This window comes from Buteo buteo, chromosome 15, assembly GCF_964188355.1.
Source record: "Buteo buteo chromosome 15, bButBut1.hap1.1, whole genome shotgun sequence".
Classification (NCBI taxonomy): Eukaryota; Metazoa; Chordata; class Aves; order Accipitriformes; family Accipitridae; genus Buteo; species Buteo buteo.
The window spans coordinates 367,275-383,622 of record NC_134185.1 but is presented as its reverse complement, the minus strand read 5'-3'; positions in this window follow the sequence as shown (position 1 = coordinate 383,622).

Here is a 16,348-nt window from a genome sequence, read left to right as displayed (position 1 = left end):
AGGAAAAGTTCTGGCAAGTGTTTTTGAAATGGTATTTGCAAAACATTGAAACTGATACAGAAAATAGAGAGTTATCCACACCTATCAGAGCTTACTGTACCGCTCAGACTGCAGATCCTTTAGCACTTGGTTTAGAGCAATTGTAGGATTTGAATAGAGGCATTCCACTTACCACTCACCATCCACACTTACCACATTGGCTGGTTCACTTCACAGAGCAGATGCGGTGTTCACAGATAACGTTCACGTTGGAAGGCTCTCCTCTAGGTATGCAACAAATGTACTTCATTGCCTGCTGGGAGTGGAAAACATAATGGTTCAAAACAGTACTTTGGGCAATTTTAAACCACATCCATCATAAGGACATCCAATCGAGGTGACTAGTCTAAAGTCAATCCAAAATAAAGCCTCTGAATAGAGCTGATGTAGGGGCCCCAGCACCAATGGATTCAACCTATGATCTGCTCCTACTCTGCCAGAGTACTTGCTAATGTAGATGCAGCCTTAGCCTTGTGAAGGGGCTCATGGAACTTCGTGAAAACAGATATCTTATATTGCCAGTCAAAGAAGTAATACTCTCAGCTCTTAATGATGATGGCTATAGTCTTCTCAGGTTATTGTAGCCCATACTCCAGAGAATGAATCAGCTCCTGGATGCCTAACCAAATATCTACATATAATTACAAATTAATTTTCTTTAGAGTCATTGATACAGACTTAATAAGTGCTTACACACTGTTTTAGGAGAATCAATATGGGATTTCTATACCTAATCCAATATGGAAATGAGCTCAGTGCAGACTTCTTGGCATCTGAGTTTTCATTCTTACTAAGGTTAATTCATAATTAAGAGAAAATGCCTTTTTTATAGTAGTGCACTACTGAACCAGTAAAATCAATGCAACAGGCAGGGAATCACATTTCAAGGGGAAAAAAAAAGACAAAGCTGTGAATTTCAGAACTACATATTTAAATTCTTGTTGATGTCTACACATTCACAATCCCCAAATCAAGTACTTTCCAAAATACTGCTCAATAATTATGTTAGGTAAAATAGTGTTAACCATAACATAGACATTTATATAAAATTCTTCAGTGAACTTATGTAAGAAGAAATTTTCAGGCATATTATGCATAGAATAGCTGTATAAAGAATTTTTAATTCAGCCCTATTATGTGCACTACAAAAGGAAATATATCCCATCCCTTTTATTATGTCTCCTGTTAGTTTCTATGAGTCTGATACCTTCATTGGCAGCTGCTTCTCAGCCAGAGACCTCTCAATAACATGACTGCCCACAGCATGATCTGTCTGTCACAATATCTGTCCTGTCTCTCACTCACTTACCCTGAGTTTGTATAGGCTATCTGATTATGCATGTTATCTGAAGTATATATTCATGAAAGGATGCTAATAGTTATCAGACCTTCGATTTTCAAGTTTTCAGCTGGGTCACCAGCCACCTCATCCACACTTAATGCTGTGGTAATGTACCTTTTCAACACATTTTATTTTGTGCCATTTTTTCTATTTTCTGTGTATTACAATAGTTGCAACTTCTTTGTGTCAGACTTGTGAACAACTGAAGTCTTGGCAATAAATTAGAGAGTGATTAATTGTTTTGTTAACATTTATAACAAAAGGCCAACCCACAGCAGGTCAATTGTCTTTAGAGTAAATTAGGTTATAATCCATCAAACAGATGTCAGAACCCCATAAAGATAGGAGCATATGTGTACACTGACAAATTCATTATGTGAAAATCGTATGGATGATGGCATGAGAATATTTTGTTGTTCCCTTAGGCACCATGTATGAAACATATTTTCTGAATTGCAGTTTGCCATATTTTACTGAATTTGTGATAATAAATAACAGTCATCTGGAAGTGGCATACCACTGGCAATGGAAGCACAGTATGTTCACTCCCTGAGATAATAACAGGATTTGCCAAGGCAAGGCAAAGGCAAGCCAAGGATCAGCTGAATAAATCAGCTTTCAAACTTCGAGTCTTATGTCACCTGCATCCCATCGTGCACTCCCAGAGAGAGATCCAAGCACACACGAGTTTTCTGCACAATTCCCACACAGAGGGGAACCAAGTCCCAGGTTGGAAAGGAGCTGTGGTGTGTCCTGGCCAGGACTCTGTGCAAATGACTGAAAGATCATGATCTTGGGGCATACTATGGCACTCGTCCAGATTCTATGTAGTTCTAGTCTGATCCTCATACTCCCAAAAGTCCCTTGTTTAGTATTAGACAGAAATAACCAAGAGAGCACCCAACTACCAGCCTAGGGGCCCACTGAGCAGACGTAGCACTTGAAAAACAACAGAGTAATTCCATTGAGTAGCCCCAGAAAAGCCCCCCAAAACTGAAGCTACTCTCAAAGGGACTTCAGAAGTAATCAGTCCCTGTCTGGAGACTGTGAACCATTTGGCATCACTCTTCTTTAAGACATAACTAAAAATTCAACTTACATGCCTTTGTAGCCGTATAGACATGACCTAATACAGGTGCCTAACTTAAGTACTAAGACTGCAACAACACTGACATTCAAGAGAGCAATGAGCAATCACACCGTTAGGCATGCTATATGCTGGCTCCCTGTGCAGTCAGTGCAGAGAATTAGTCACAGTGCTCCGGCTAGGCACTTCTAGTAGCTGTTCATCCTATTTTGGGCACCATAATTAATTTCTTTCTTTAACTGCATAGGGAAAGAGGGTCTGGCACCTCTGGTTAGCAAATGGTCCAAGTCATAATTTAAGCATCATCATACAGTGGCTGGAATGCAGGTCTTTCAGTTATCTGTACCTGTTGCAATGGGACAAAACCAAGAGTGTCACTCATTATTCCCATTAACCCTGCAAACCGTGAATGGATTGCATTAAAGGGACTCTAAACTCCACAGGTAATTTTCAGCAGTTTGCTTCAATTAATGCCCAGCTTAAGTTTTCAAAATTCACGAGAGCTCATGAAAATTATAGCATGAAAAGATTATACAAATAGCAGCTGCACAGAAGCATTTTAATTCTTTAATAATTTTTATATAGTTCATTTCACTGACTTGAACTATTTAGAACAAATGCTTTTCTGGAAAATCAGGCAACACTACAATGGTAGTTAATAGGAAACAGAGACTCAGGCACTCAGGTGGGGTTCTAGATAATTGGCACTCAGCTGTAATTCAAAATTATGTTGTAGCTAAAATGTGAACATTTCCCAGAAACCTAATAATATTTTTACCTTTCCGTTTAACTGCAATAATGTCACCTATGGATGTTTTCTTCTAGCAAATTAGGTTTCAGTTAATAAGAGACATTAAATCCATTTTACATGAAACTGTTAACTAGGGGTTTTAACTTGTTTCTTTCTTGGGTGCCTTTTGAGATCTTTTGTTTGTTCCATCAGAGTCACTTTGAATTAAAACGCATGTGGTACTCCTTGAAATGTGTGATAAAAAGCACCTGACCATTTCAAGAGGTTAAGTGGCCATGATCAGTGCGCTGTCTGTACTGCAGCTGACAAGAAGATGCAGTTTGACACAATATCTAATTTGCTGTGACATTCAAGTTTTAAGTGATGTTCAAGGAGATGGAAGTGCTGGCTCTGAACATATCCCAATGTGTGCTGGTCTTCTGTCTGTTAACTTGCTAATGAACCATGATTGAGTAAAGTAATGAAGAGTTTACAGAGAGCCCCAGGAAACCAATTTCCAATTTTGCAACCAGCAGGCTTTAACTTCACTGCAGCTTTTGCTAATTTTGTCTAGAAGGGGACTTGGATACTAAATGCCATTTCTGCTTTGTGAATCAGACAGACTTTTCTAATCCCTGAATACTTACTTGCTAATGAATGTCTCTTCTTCAGATCCATTTTATTTCCATCTGTAGTTGTTAAAAATAGGCTGAATAACTAAAAAATGATTACTGAGAGAAATTAAATTATAATCACTGAAAATCAGAGGAACTGTTAGGCTTGTGGAGAGAAGGATATTTTAATCTTGTCTGACCTGGGATAAACCATGGAGGTAAGCGTAGAGAAATACAGAAGGTTAATTTTGAGGGGAAAAAAATAAAAATCAATGTGAAAATCTTTTATACATGATGTCTGTATGTGACTGTAAGGAACCAGTGCTTCTACCCACCCTGTATACAAACTGTTTCTCTGGAGCCAGCATCCTCAATGTTTGTCACATAGGGCCACTGAAAGCAGTTGGAAAGAAAAGTAAAATAAGAGCAAAATCAAACATCAAGAGAAAAGATAGATTTTTAAGGACAAGTCTGCTACACATCTCTCTGCTGAACAGAAGGGTTTCTATACCCAGGCCCCTGTAAATTGCAAATGCCACATTTGCTTTGTTTCTCTTCTTTTCAATAAAACATAATTTTAAAAACACAATTTCCAAACAAGATAATGCCAGTACAACATTTCAACAGATATGTCTGTAAATAAAAATGCAGGAACACTTCTGTACTATATCTATAAAAACAACTACAAAAGCAGTGGTGTCCGTAATTCAGCAAATCTTTTAATTGAATTAATGTACTTCACATAAATTGTGATCTAAAATGCTACCCATCATGCAGAAGGAATTTTTTTCCTCTTGTTTCTCCTGATTCTGAAGTTTTAATTTAGAGTTTGCAACTTTACCTGTAGATGCAATCTTGCAATCCTTAAAACAGCTTTGTCTATGTTATACATGCTTGCATGAATGCAGGTTGAGATGCTTCAAAACTGTAGACTACTACCAATGATTTTCTTAGAGAATGACACTATTGTATTGACAGAGGAATAATTTGGGATATAATGATTAAAACAGGCATAAAAGTGAAATGATATATTCCATGGACAATGGAGTGAGGAGAAAGCTATAATCTAAAAGTCATAAAGAAGTGTGTGTTAGTAACTATACAGCTTCTATGGCTAAATATGACTAGTACAGCTCTTAGGAATTCTGGGTGCTGCTTTCTATTCTCTGTTCTGAAAGGCACTTATATGTGGGGTATATTTTAACACTTCAGAGCATCTCAAGATTAAATATTTGAGATAATAGCAAACTGTCTGCAACTGATCATTGAAAGAGTCATGCTTCATAATTATCAGCAAGAAAAGAGCCTTTTTTCTTTTTATTTTGGTTGTGGAAAAAGCCAAAAAGCATTATCAGGAGAGCATCAGTCTGGATTTCTGCTGCCAATGGTATTATCTCAGTCAACCTTCTACTTATCTTAGCTGAGTGAAGAATTCTGAGTTATTTTAGGTCCTGTTGGCAGTGAAGTGCACTGTTCCATTTATTAGCTGCAGGTACTTAATATGCATTCCAGTTTCACAACAAATCCTGATGGATCCATAATCTACACATAGTTTTATTTATTTAATAAATCAGATTTCTGCTTTCTGTGGTTAAAATATAACCACTATCTTCAGTAATGAACAGAAGCCCATTAGAGCCTCAATAATCAGAAGCTGTTGAGCAAAACACTGTCAGAAATTATAGACATTTTCTTCAGAAATTTTAAAATCTTAGGAAAACAACTACAATCTGGGAAGAGAATACTACCAGTGAAATCAGGATTCCAGAAATCTTGGCACATGCTGTCTCAAATTAAACCTTTTTTTCTTTTTTTTTTTAATGTGAGTTTTATGAATGTCTTTCTATCATTAAATCTCCAAGCACATGTATAGCATAGATAACAATGAAATTTGACTTATTGAGAAATGCTAATGAGTACAGATGTAACCCACAGAACAAGCACTATAAATCCTTCACAATGACATCTTCAGGCAAAAACCTGAATAAGTTTTATAGTAAGCCTTGAAGGTCAACATAGTCTTGATCTAAGCTGCTGAATTAAAATCAAGATCCAGGGCTAGTACATCAGTTAAACTCTGCCAAAAGCTTTTAGAGGTCCATTTAAGGACAGTGGGTAGCCATAATTGCCATAGGACTATATAAGGAATGGCACATCCAGTATCAGGTCTCAAATTTGCACAAGAAAATAAAATTCCATCAAAGAATTTCTGAAAATGTATCAGTTATACTGCTGATGAAAGCAAAGAATGCATTTTAGATTGCACACCTTTCCAGGATCAACTAGGGATTGAAGTTGTAAGCACCTTTGAGGACCAGGTACACATCCTTCATCTGAGGGAATCTAATGTTTGTGCAACAGCAGATGTACTAGGCTAGTCCAGTCCTCAGCTCAAGCTGGACTTTGCCTTCCAGCTCAGCTTCTTAGCTTGCATTTGCTGCCACAACGACATCTCCAGGGAGACATTATTGTGGCCTTTCAATATACAAAGGGAGCTTACAAGAAAGGCAGTGAGAGTCTTTTTACCAAGGCCTGTAGTGACAGAACAAGACGCAGTGGTTTTAAACTGAAAGAGGGTAGGTTTAGATTAGATATGCGGAAGACATTTTTTACAATGAGGGTGGTGAGGCACTGGAACAGGTTGCCCAGGGAAGTTGTGGATGCGCTATCATTGGAAGTGTTCAAGGTCAGGTTGGGTGGGGCTTTGAGCAACCTGGTCTAGTGAAAGATGTTCCTGCCCAAGGCAGGACTAGATGGTCTTGGGAGCCGTGCAAGTTCTGCAGCTCTCTGCCCAAGTGTGGCAATTGGCATGGATTGGACTTGGTTGACAATGATGTTAGCAAAGCCTTACCTGATGGAAAAGGGCGGGGGGGAGGGGATCAGAACAAATCGCAGCAGTAACCTATTAAACAGAAAAAGAAACAAAAGACAGATGAAAATCGACCCCATCTGAAAGAAATTTTGGAGGTGGGTCTAACGTCCTGGGGAAGTAGCACAAAAGCCCAACTGTCAAGCTAGCAGTATAAGCCAAGGAGATAAGTGACAAATCAAGGAACAGCTGAAAGCAGAAGCAGCCACCAAAGCAAGCTATGAGCCTACCCCCACTTCTAGTGAATCTTATAAACAGCTACTTAAAGAGTTGTGTGAAATCAGCTCCTGCAATGAGAGTGCCCTGCCACTGGCCAGGAGGAGGAGGGGGGAAAAAGGTGCTTATTGAACATTTAGGGTACAGGGACCCAGCATAACCAATCCCATCAAGCACCAAGCCTTCACAGACACCAGTGCCCCAAGCACCCCGTTACTCTCCTAGCAAAGAGAAGAGATGCCTACTGCTGCCACCAGAGTGGCTGGGGGCATGACCCAGCTAGCTGTGCTGCAGGGACCAATTAATCTTAACAGTGACTGATGGAAACACACGACTTCTGTAAGAGATCCAGTTAGGACTAAATTACCAGAGTAGTGGAGACCACAAAGACCCATGGGGACATAAATGGGCTTTTGGCATTGCTGCTGAAGAGGGACACCTTGTCTTACCTGAGCTCTCTGGACTGACTGAACAATCAGAGGTGGTGAGCCTTTTGCAAGTCCCTGAACAACACACAAATTTTAAAGCTTCTTGGGACAGACATGTTTTTCCAAATGACTAAACACTGAGCTACATGTGTAGGCTGTAAAAGTAAAAGAACAAAGATGGAAGAAAGAAGATTGAAACAGGGGAAACCTGAATCCCTCAGATTATGTCTGTTATCTTTCAGATGAGCAAAGTTAATCCCTTTGTTTTAAGAGCCTGTAGAAGACAAACCCTTAGAGGAATAAACTTCCTCAGTAAACAGACTTGTGCAATAATTTTCTTTGGCCAAATGAAATTGATTCAGGTTATTAATAGTTGCATAATGAAAGTCTCACTATTTTTTTAGAACTCACTGCATTGTACATGATTATTAAAAAAACAGGGAAAGAGTCTATATTGTATAGAATTCCAAAGCCACTAATTGAAAATGTATTATGAAAAGGAATGCATGGCTGAGATACTTTATTCAGTCCAGTAACAGATTCAATGACATTTGCAGCAATAGCTCTCTATTATCTACATTGTATTACTTGGTAAATTTAGCAGAAAGAAGGGGATGGGAAAATATGAACACAAGAAATATGAAAATAATGAAACTTTAATGTAGCACAAAAAGTGTGACAGATGTAATACCACAAAGAGTCATTAAATACTTCCCAGTCCATCTCTTTTTATCTCTCTCATCCTGTCACTATCAATTATTCCTAATGTTTCTTCCTGTTCCTGCTAGACTTAAGGAAGCAAAATTAATTTATGGGTTTTGCTTGTTATCTCTCCATCTAAACCGGCTACTGAAATTTCAAGATGCTGAACCATGTGATGCAAAATCTCTTTTAGTGGAGGAAAAGATAACCATCTTATGAGATAAGCCATGAGTCATTTTAGGATTTGGTTTTTTGTAGTGCTTACATCTTAAAAAAAAAATGTCTAAACAATAGCAATGGTTACAGTTCTTAGCTAACCTCCTTATCTTATATTTACTTCTTGTTCTTAGGCCTACAACATATTCCAGAAGAACTTTTATATTAGTCTTTTTAGCATGGATCAATGCAGATGAAAGAGTGCCCTGAGCAGAACTCATTTGTCCTTGTCAGCTGTGGATAACCAACTAACACACTTAAAATAAAATTACACTGAAATAGCCTGATCTTATTAGGTTTATTTAAAGTAATAAGTGCTATTAAGTCTTTAAGACCTAATTTAAAGTTGCAATAGCCTACAAAGATGTACTGAATTCACTTAAAGCAATATTTTATATGTTAAACTGAAGTAGTCTAGCATACAGAATGAAACCATCTTTTTTCCATAAAAATAAGCTGCTCATTCTGCAAAGTAATGCCAAAACTAAATTAATAATTACTTAGTTCCACTCATTCTTCTCAGTTCAAAATATTTCTAATAAACATAACCCATGGAAAAATATACAGTAATCAGTAAAATATTAACATAGCCATTTTCATTATAGAGGTCCAGGCTTTTCCAGGCCAATTTATTTGAATATTTAGAGGGATGCATTATGTATTGGGGTTAGGTAAGTGCAAGATTAGTGATAGTCTTATTTCTGCAATGGGACAGAAGGGTTGCTTTCTACAGCTGGCAGGCTCAGTTGTGGACATTAGGGCCTTGTTTCTACTTCCATTTAAAATACACCCTTACAATAGCCATTAAAATCAGATTCAAGAGTGCATTACAATATAATGGGGAACACTTTATTAGCTAATCTTAAAAAAAAAAATCATAAACAAATGAGTATTTTTCCATTTACTTCACATTTTGAATGCACATAACAGTCTTTTTTTTTCCAATTACTTATATAATTAGAATAAATTGGATTAATTCTATGTGAAATAAATATTAAAATATTGGGAAATATATATGGTAAATATAACTTTCATGAGTTAAAATTCCTATTCTGCAAAATACAAAAGTCCTTTGTACCCTATTCACAGCACAAAGTTATATACATGCTTAAATACCTTTACGATGCAGAAGCTGCATAATTATTAAGAATCAGAAAGATTCATAGAATCTACTCTGTTGGCAAATTTGAGATATGTAGGAAATCAATCATGCCTATTGCCTGTTTCAGCTAGAATGAGATCCTAGACATTTTCAGTTCATAGGTGGGGATTTCACTATGCAAATTAGATTTCTGGTGACGAGAGACAGAGTAGCTATTTTCAATAGTAATTGCACAACATATTTTAGACTGAGGTAGCAAAACTTCTGGCCACTCCTGGCAGAACAGCTCCAAAATACCAAAATACCAATTTCATTGGCATCCCAATGAAATACTTCTGATTTTGTTTTGCCAGCTTATGTGCTGGAAATTTCCTCAACTTCCCCACTCAGACTGCAATGCTGGGAGCTAGCATGATGGCTGAGACAGGAACCCAGCCTCCTTTCTGGTCATGAAATCATAGAATCATAGAATCATTTAGGTTGGAAAAGACTTTCAAGATCATCGAGTCCAACCATCAACCATGCTCACTAAGCCATGTCCTGAAGTGCCTTGTCTACATGCTTTTTGAACACCTCTGGGGGTGGTGACTCAACCACTTCCCTGGGCAGCCTGTTCCAATGTCTGACAGCCCTTTCGGTGAAGAAATTTTTCCTAATATCCAATCTAAACCTCCCCTGGTGCAACTTGAGGCCATTTCCTCTCATCCTATCCCTTGTTACCTGGGAGAAGAGACCAACCCCCACCTCACTACAACCCCCTTTCAGGTAGTTGTAGAGAGCGATCAGGTCTCCCCTCAGCCTCCTTTTCTCCAAGCTAAACCGCCCCAGTTCCCTCAGCCGCTCCTCATAAGACCTGTGCTCCAGGCCCCTCACCAGCTCGGTTGCCCTCCTCTGAACACGTTCCAGCACCTCCATGTCTTTCCTGTAGTGAGGGGCCCAAAACTGAACACGGTACTCGAGGTGCGGCCTCGCCAGTGCCCAGTACAGGGGAACAATCACCTCCCTGCTCCTGCCGGCCACGCTATTTCTGATACAGGCCAGGATGCCGTTGGCCTTCTTGGCCACCTGGGCACACTGCTGGCTCATATTCAGCTGGCTAGTGTGATTCTGTGAGGATTTTAATTGTGGGGGGCAGAGGCCCTAAATTAGGTACTCCGGTCCTTTTATAAGGACTGGGGCATAAGTATGTTTGTGCTATTATTATTTTTACATTAATTCCTTTTCATATATATTAATAGAGTCTCCAGTTCTGTAGGTAACATTATTTAGCAATCCTCTAGGTAAGTTATACGTCACTCACCTGAATTCTTAAAGGATAGAGAAGAGGATCATTCCACCTGAGATTTTAACAGTTAATATTTCAACAGGGCTTAGCTATTCTTTAACCATATAGAATGTAATTTAATATTTCTGACTAAGACCACTCTTTGTCTTCATTCTATGAAGAATGAAGCTTCATAGATTATATCAGTAACATATACTATAAAATAAGTTTGGTGAATATCTGTGTTTTTGAGAAGTCCTTATGGCTTTAGAGGGGACAATTTATGGCAACATCCTTACAAGTCAGTTTTTAATTAGGTAATTATAATTAATAATATGGCATTCACACTCATGTCTTGGATAGGAATTATGAAGTTAGATATCTCTTTGGTTGATCTTCTCAAGTGGTGTGAATTCAGTTTGAGGTTACCACATATAAACTTAGGCTGAAATTACCATGCATAAGTTCAGGGGTCTACAGCTGATCAGAAACATAAAGAGTAAGTTTGAGTTGCATAAACAAAAGCTGCACCTATGTTAGCAAGAACTGAGATATGATAGAAGTGGACATTTAGAGAAGAACAGTAGGTGCTGAGGAACGGACTTCCCAATGCTTTTCAGGGGGCTTATTTCAGACTAGCTAGCTAGTTCCATGGACTAAGCTCCTCCTGGCAGCTAGAACATATTAAATGCACTCCAGAAGCACACTTTCTAGTTTAATTTCATCTGAGAAAAGTCATGTTGATGTGATCCAAGATTGCTCTGTGACGTGAACCAAAGCTTTGAAGATGGGAATGATTGGAGATTTGCTTCCAGAGACCACTTCTCTTCTAAATTAAATTGCTAATGTAGACAGATCCTTACTGTTGTTTGAAATGTACTATGTCCCACCTTGCCTTCAACTATTGTTTCAAAAGGACATGGGTCTTTCACAGGTCCTGTGTCATACTTGACAGCCCCATGTCCTAGACACTCAAGGACATCAAGAGAACATCCACATGCATCTTTCTAGGAAACTGAACACCTCTTAGGATCCTACAATAGACAACTGAATCATTCTTGGGATACCCAGTACTTACTAGACTCCACTGACTAAAATGTTATTTTAAAACACTGGAAATGTTTTTAGACACAAGCGGATGCTTATATTTAGGTATCATAACCTTGAACTGAATCCAACTCATTGTCTACGCCACTACTGAGCCCTTTCTTATACTCTGTCATGTCCCCTGGTCTATTTCAGGTTACAATTTTTAGGAGGCAGACATCTTTAATGGAACAGATGGGCCTCAATAGTTGGCACTTTCCCCTCCTTATCACATCAAGAACTATTTGTTTCATACTTCCTTTTTCTGATTGCTCAATTTCAAATGTGGTCTCATCAGGAGGTCATAAATTTCATTCCAAGATTTAACTGATTTGCCAGCTTTTTGATGATCCACCTTTCCTCAGCATAAGGAATGCTTAAAAACTTGCTTGTTTTGAGTAATCTGGGAGATTCCTTGCCCTTCTGTATCAACTGGAAGTTGCATAAGACCACCTACATTAAGCATAATTTCCTCAATCTTCTTAAAATAGCAGCATGACATAAAAACATGATGTAGTCTCGTAAGATGATAAAGCTGTCTACATTATCCACCTTGCTGGTGCCTGCTTCACTGCCTGCATGGCTCTCTTCCTTTCTCTTAAGAGGATAATAAGCACAGATGTTGTCACGCTGTGTACTGGGTTGAGCTTGGCTAGCCACCAGGTGCCCACCAAAGCCACGCTATCACTCCCCTGCCATCAACAATGCAAGGGGAAAAAATACAACAAAAAGCTCATGAGTCAAGATAAGGACAGGGAAATAACTTGCTGGTTACCATCACAGGCAAAACAGACTCGACTTGGGGAAATTAATTTAATTTATTGCCTATTAACAGTGGAGAAGGATAATGATAAATAAGAACAAATTTTAAAAATCTGAAAAAACCCCACCTTCCCCCCACCCCTCCCTTCTTCCCAGGCACAGCTTCACTCCCAATTTTCTCTACCCCCTCCCCCTCAGCAGCACAGGAGGGTGGGGAATGGGGGTTGCAGTCAGTTCATCACACATTGTCTCTGCCACTCCTTCCTCCTCACACTCTTCCCCTGCTCCAGTGTGGGGTACTTCCCACAGGAGACAGTTCTCCATGAACTTCTCCAATGTGGGTCCTTTCCATGGGATGCAGTTCTTCACTTCAGTGTGGGTCCCCCGCGGGGTCACAAGTCCTGCCAGCAAACCTGCTCCAGCGTGGGCTCCTCTCTCCATGGGGCCACAGGTCCTGCCAGGACCCTGCTCCAGCGCGGGCTTCCCATGGGGTCCCAGCCTCCTTCGGGCATCCCCCTGCTCCGGCGTGGGGTCCTCTCTCCCCTGGCTGCAGGTGAAGATCTGCTCCACTGTGGACCTCCCTGGGCTGCAGAGGGGACAGCCTGCCTCACCCCGGTCTTCATCACCACGGGCTGCAGGGGAATCTCTGCTCTGGTGCCTGGAGCACCTCCTGCCCTCCTTCTGCACTGACCTGGGGGTCTGCAGGGCTGGGGCTCTCACATCTTCTCACTCCTCCCTCCAGCTGCAGTTTCTGTTGCCCGGGAGGTGGGGGGGTGTCCCTTCTTAAATCTGTTCTCCCAGAGGCACTACCTCCATCACTGATGGGCTCAACCTTGGCCAGTTGTGGGTCCGTCTTGAAGCTGGCTGGCATGGGCTCTGTCGGATATGGGGGAAGAAGCTTCTGGCATCTTCTTACAGAAGCCACTCGTGCAGCCCCACTTCTACCAAAACCTGGCCACACAAATGCAATACACACTGAAATGCAGTCCAGATATCTGTGGGTCCTCCTGAAAGAGCTGACTTGGCTTTTGCCAAGGTGAAAGCAATATCCAGCTCAGCTCTCCAGAATGTCCCTTTCTGAAAGGCTTGAGCCATCCTTGTCTCTGATGGTGTGAGAGGAGCCCATAGGTTTGAGGCAACCCTGCATGGACTTTTTTCTTACAGTGATATCCTGGAAGACCAGAATGGCTTTTAAATTCAAAAAAGACCAGGTTCACTCTTAAGTAAAAAATACTCAAAGGAATTTTATCAGGTAAAACCTGAATATCTTGTGATTTTATACCATGCTGCTTTTGGATACTATATGCTTGCTCCATGGACCTCTATTTGCTGACTTGGCTTCAGCTGCCTAACTGAAAGATTTTCTGAGATGCAGCAAAATCTGCACAATTTCCTCTAATCCATGGGATACTTTTTTCCCTCTCCATCAGTCCCAAAGCCTTTCTGTCCCCTCCCTTCTCCTTCCAGTAATCTGTCAGTGTCTGTACTAACTGCAAGACCCCACCTCATTGCTGTGCCACTGTGATTGCTTCTCCTTCTCATGTCCTGCAGTTCCTGTGACCTTCTTTCCCTGAGCAGCTGCTGAAGTAAAAAGCAACCACCCCTCCCCAGGAAGCTTCTGCCCTACCTGGTCCTGCTTATTCCAGGAACACTACATGACAGCTGAGAACAAGGTATATATGTCTTTCGCCAAAGATTTCTTCTAGGAATTTTTTCTTCCTTTCTGATCTTCCTTACTATTTTGAATCTTTCTGTTGGTGTGGAGCTCAGAGCTCACGTCTAGGAGCTTCTAACCTCTGCAGCACCACGGTTTGAGTCAGTTCTCCCTGTTCATCTCAGAAACTAACACAGAATGATGTTTTGTGCTACAAAACAATGAACATCCATCACTAGGTGGCTGGCATTTTGGGTTTTTTATTAGCTGGGAATGAACTAAAAAATGTGAAATGAGAGCTGAGTATCAATTCCAGACAGATAACTAAAGAACAGAGATGACATACAAATACTAGCTTTCTCAAAGTTACAAATTATCTCTAAATAAAATCAGCAAAATGACAGGCTGCACTGAAGCACAAATTAGTGTACAATTTGCTGAGCACTATCTACCTGATAGGCTAGCCAGTTAGTGGTTTTACTCCAGAAATCTGAATTTGTAGGTGGAAAAATGTTTCTAGTCCTTTATGCAAAAAGAGGCAGTTGAAACTACACTACCAATATGGTTCATTAAAAAAGAAATGTCGAAATGTTTAAAATGCTATTATAAGTGTGGATAAGTAGGAAATCCATTTAAAACTATACCAAACACTTGTGTCATTTATTTTTCTCTTTGAAGATGTTAGGAGCTATCGATTAGATTTAAAATCCAGATTCTAAAAAAACTGTAGACTTCTTTCCTGCAAGATCCTGAGACAGCATTGGGGGTTTGGTTACAGCCTCAGCAAAGAACTAGGCTGCTTTGCAAAGAGGAGCATACTCTTAGGGCACAGCGGGAGCCATCGGCTCCCTGGGGTCAGGTGCCAGGATCAGCTGGTGCTCCCCATGGAGGATCCATCAGGACAGGACCTGGCAGCCAGGGCCCGTCCCACCGCCCTGGCCAGGAGCAGGGTGGCCAGGGGGCACCAGGACAGCCCCAGCCCTGGGCAGCGGGCACCTCCATGGGGACGGGACGTGGGTCCACAGCGGGGCCCAGCTCAACGTGGCCCATGGCGGGGCAGGGCAGGGCTGTGGGCAGATGGAGAGCAGCCCGCTGCAGCTTTGCTGGGGCAGGGGCTGGAGGCCCTGGGGGGCTGATGGGGGGTCCTGGGCCATGGGCAGGTGGGAGGAGTCCCAGGGGGCTGGAATGGGGTCCTGGGCTATGGGCAGGGAGTCCCGGGCGGCCAGGCAGGACCAGTTAGGGCTGGCGGTGCCCTCCAGGCCCAGACACATATACGGAGTAATAGCATCGTGTTCCCTGACTATTCTGGCTGGTCAGGAAAACTGATAAAGAAAATAAAGCAGACACTTAACATTTAGAAGTTCAAGACAGGCAAAATCAGTAAGACACTTCTTTGTCAAAAGATTAATGGTAGGAGCTGTGTTCAAGGACCTAAATGCTTATTATGACAGCTGTGAAAAACAAACACTTTGCAAGTGCAGTAAGGTTTGGTATACATGCTAATGCAGCAGAAGTTGTAAAAAAAACCCTGAAGGTTTCTAAATGGAAACAATCTAAACCAGATTGCAGTTGTTTGCAAATTTATGTCAGGCCAGTAAATATTAGTTATGAATGGTACCAGGCAATATATAAAGTTCAAGAATGCAGATTCATGTGAAAACTGGACCCAAAGAGTCCCATATGAGAGACTGACTTTTCATTTCCCCACATTAGTAAGGAACTTGGTCTTGGTACAGAAAGAGTTAAACATTGTCGACAATTTCCCTGCTTGACCCCTGGAAATTTCACCTGAGTTAGAAACCCAAATTAAGCAAAGCATTTATGCTTAACTTTGTCAAAGAAGTCAGAAGACAGCAGTAGGTTCATCCCATCCTGACTGTAAAATTTGCTGGTGAATAAGAAACTGTAAAATTGAGACTTTCCATCAATTTCTAAACATTAAAATTGTCAAAAGACAAGACAATACCAAAAGGTCATAAGGCTCCACAGAGAAAAATCACTACCACCAAGACCTTAGGAAAGTAGTTAAGCACATGCTTAAATCTATGCAAAAGGTTTGGTGCAAAAATTTCTGCGTTTTGTCCATGATTGTGTACATGCTCTGGGCATACTCTGAGCTCATGACTGTTACCAAAAATTAATGAGACCATTGCCAAGGCTTCTGTTAATTCAATGGGTTTGAATCAGCCAAGTTAGAAACTTTGTGAATATCTATGTAATATCAGAGAAACTCAGTG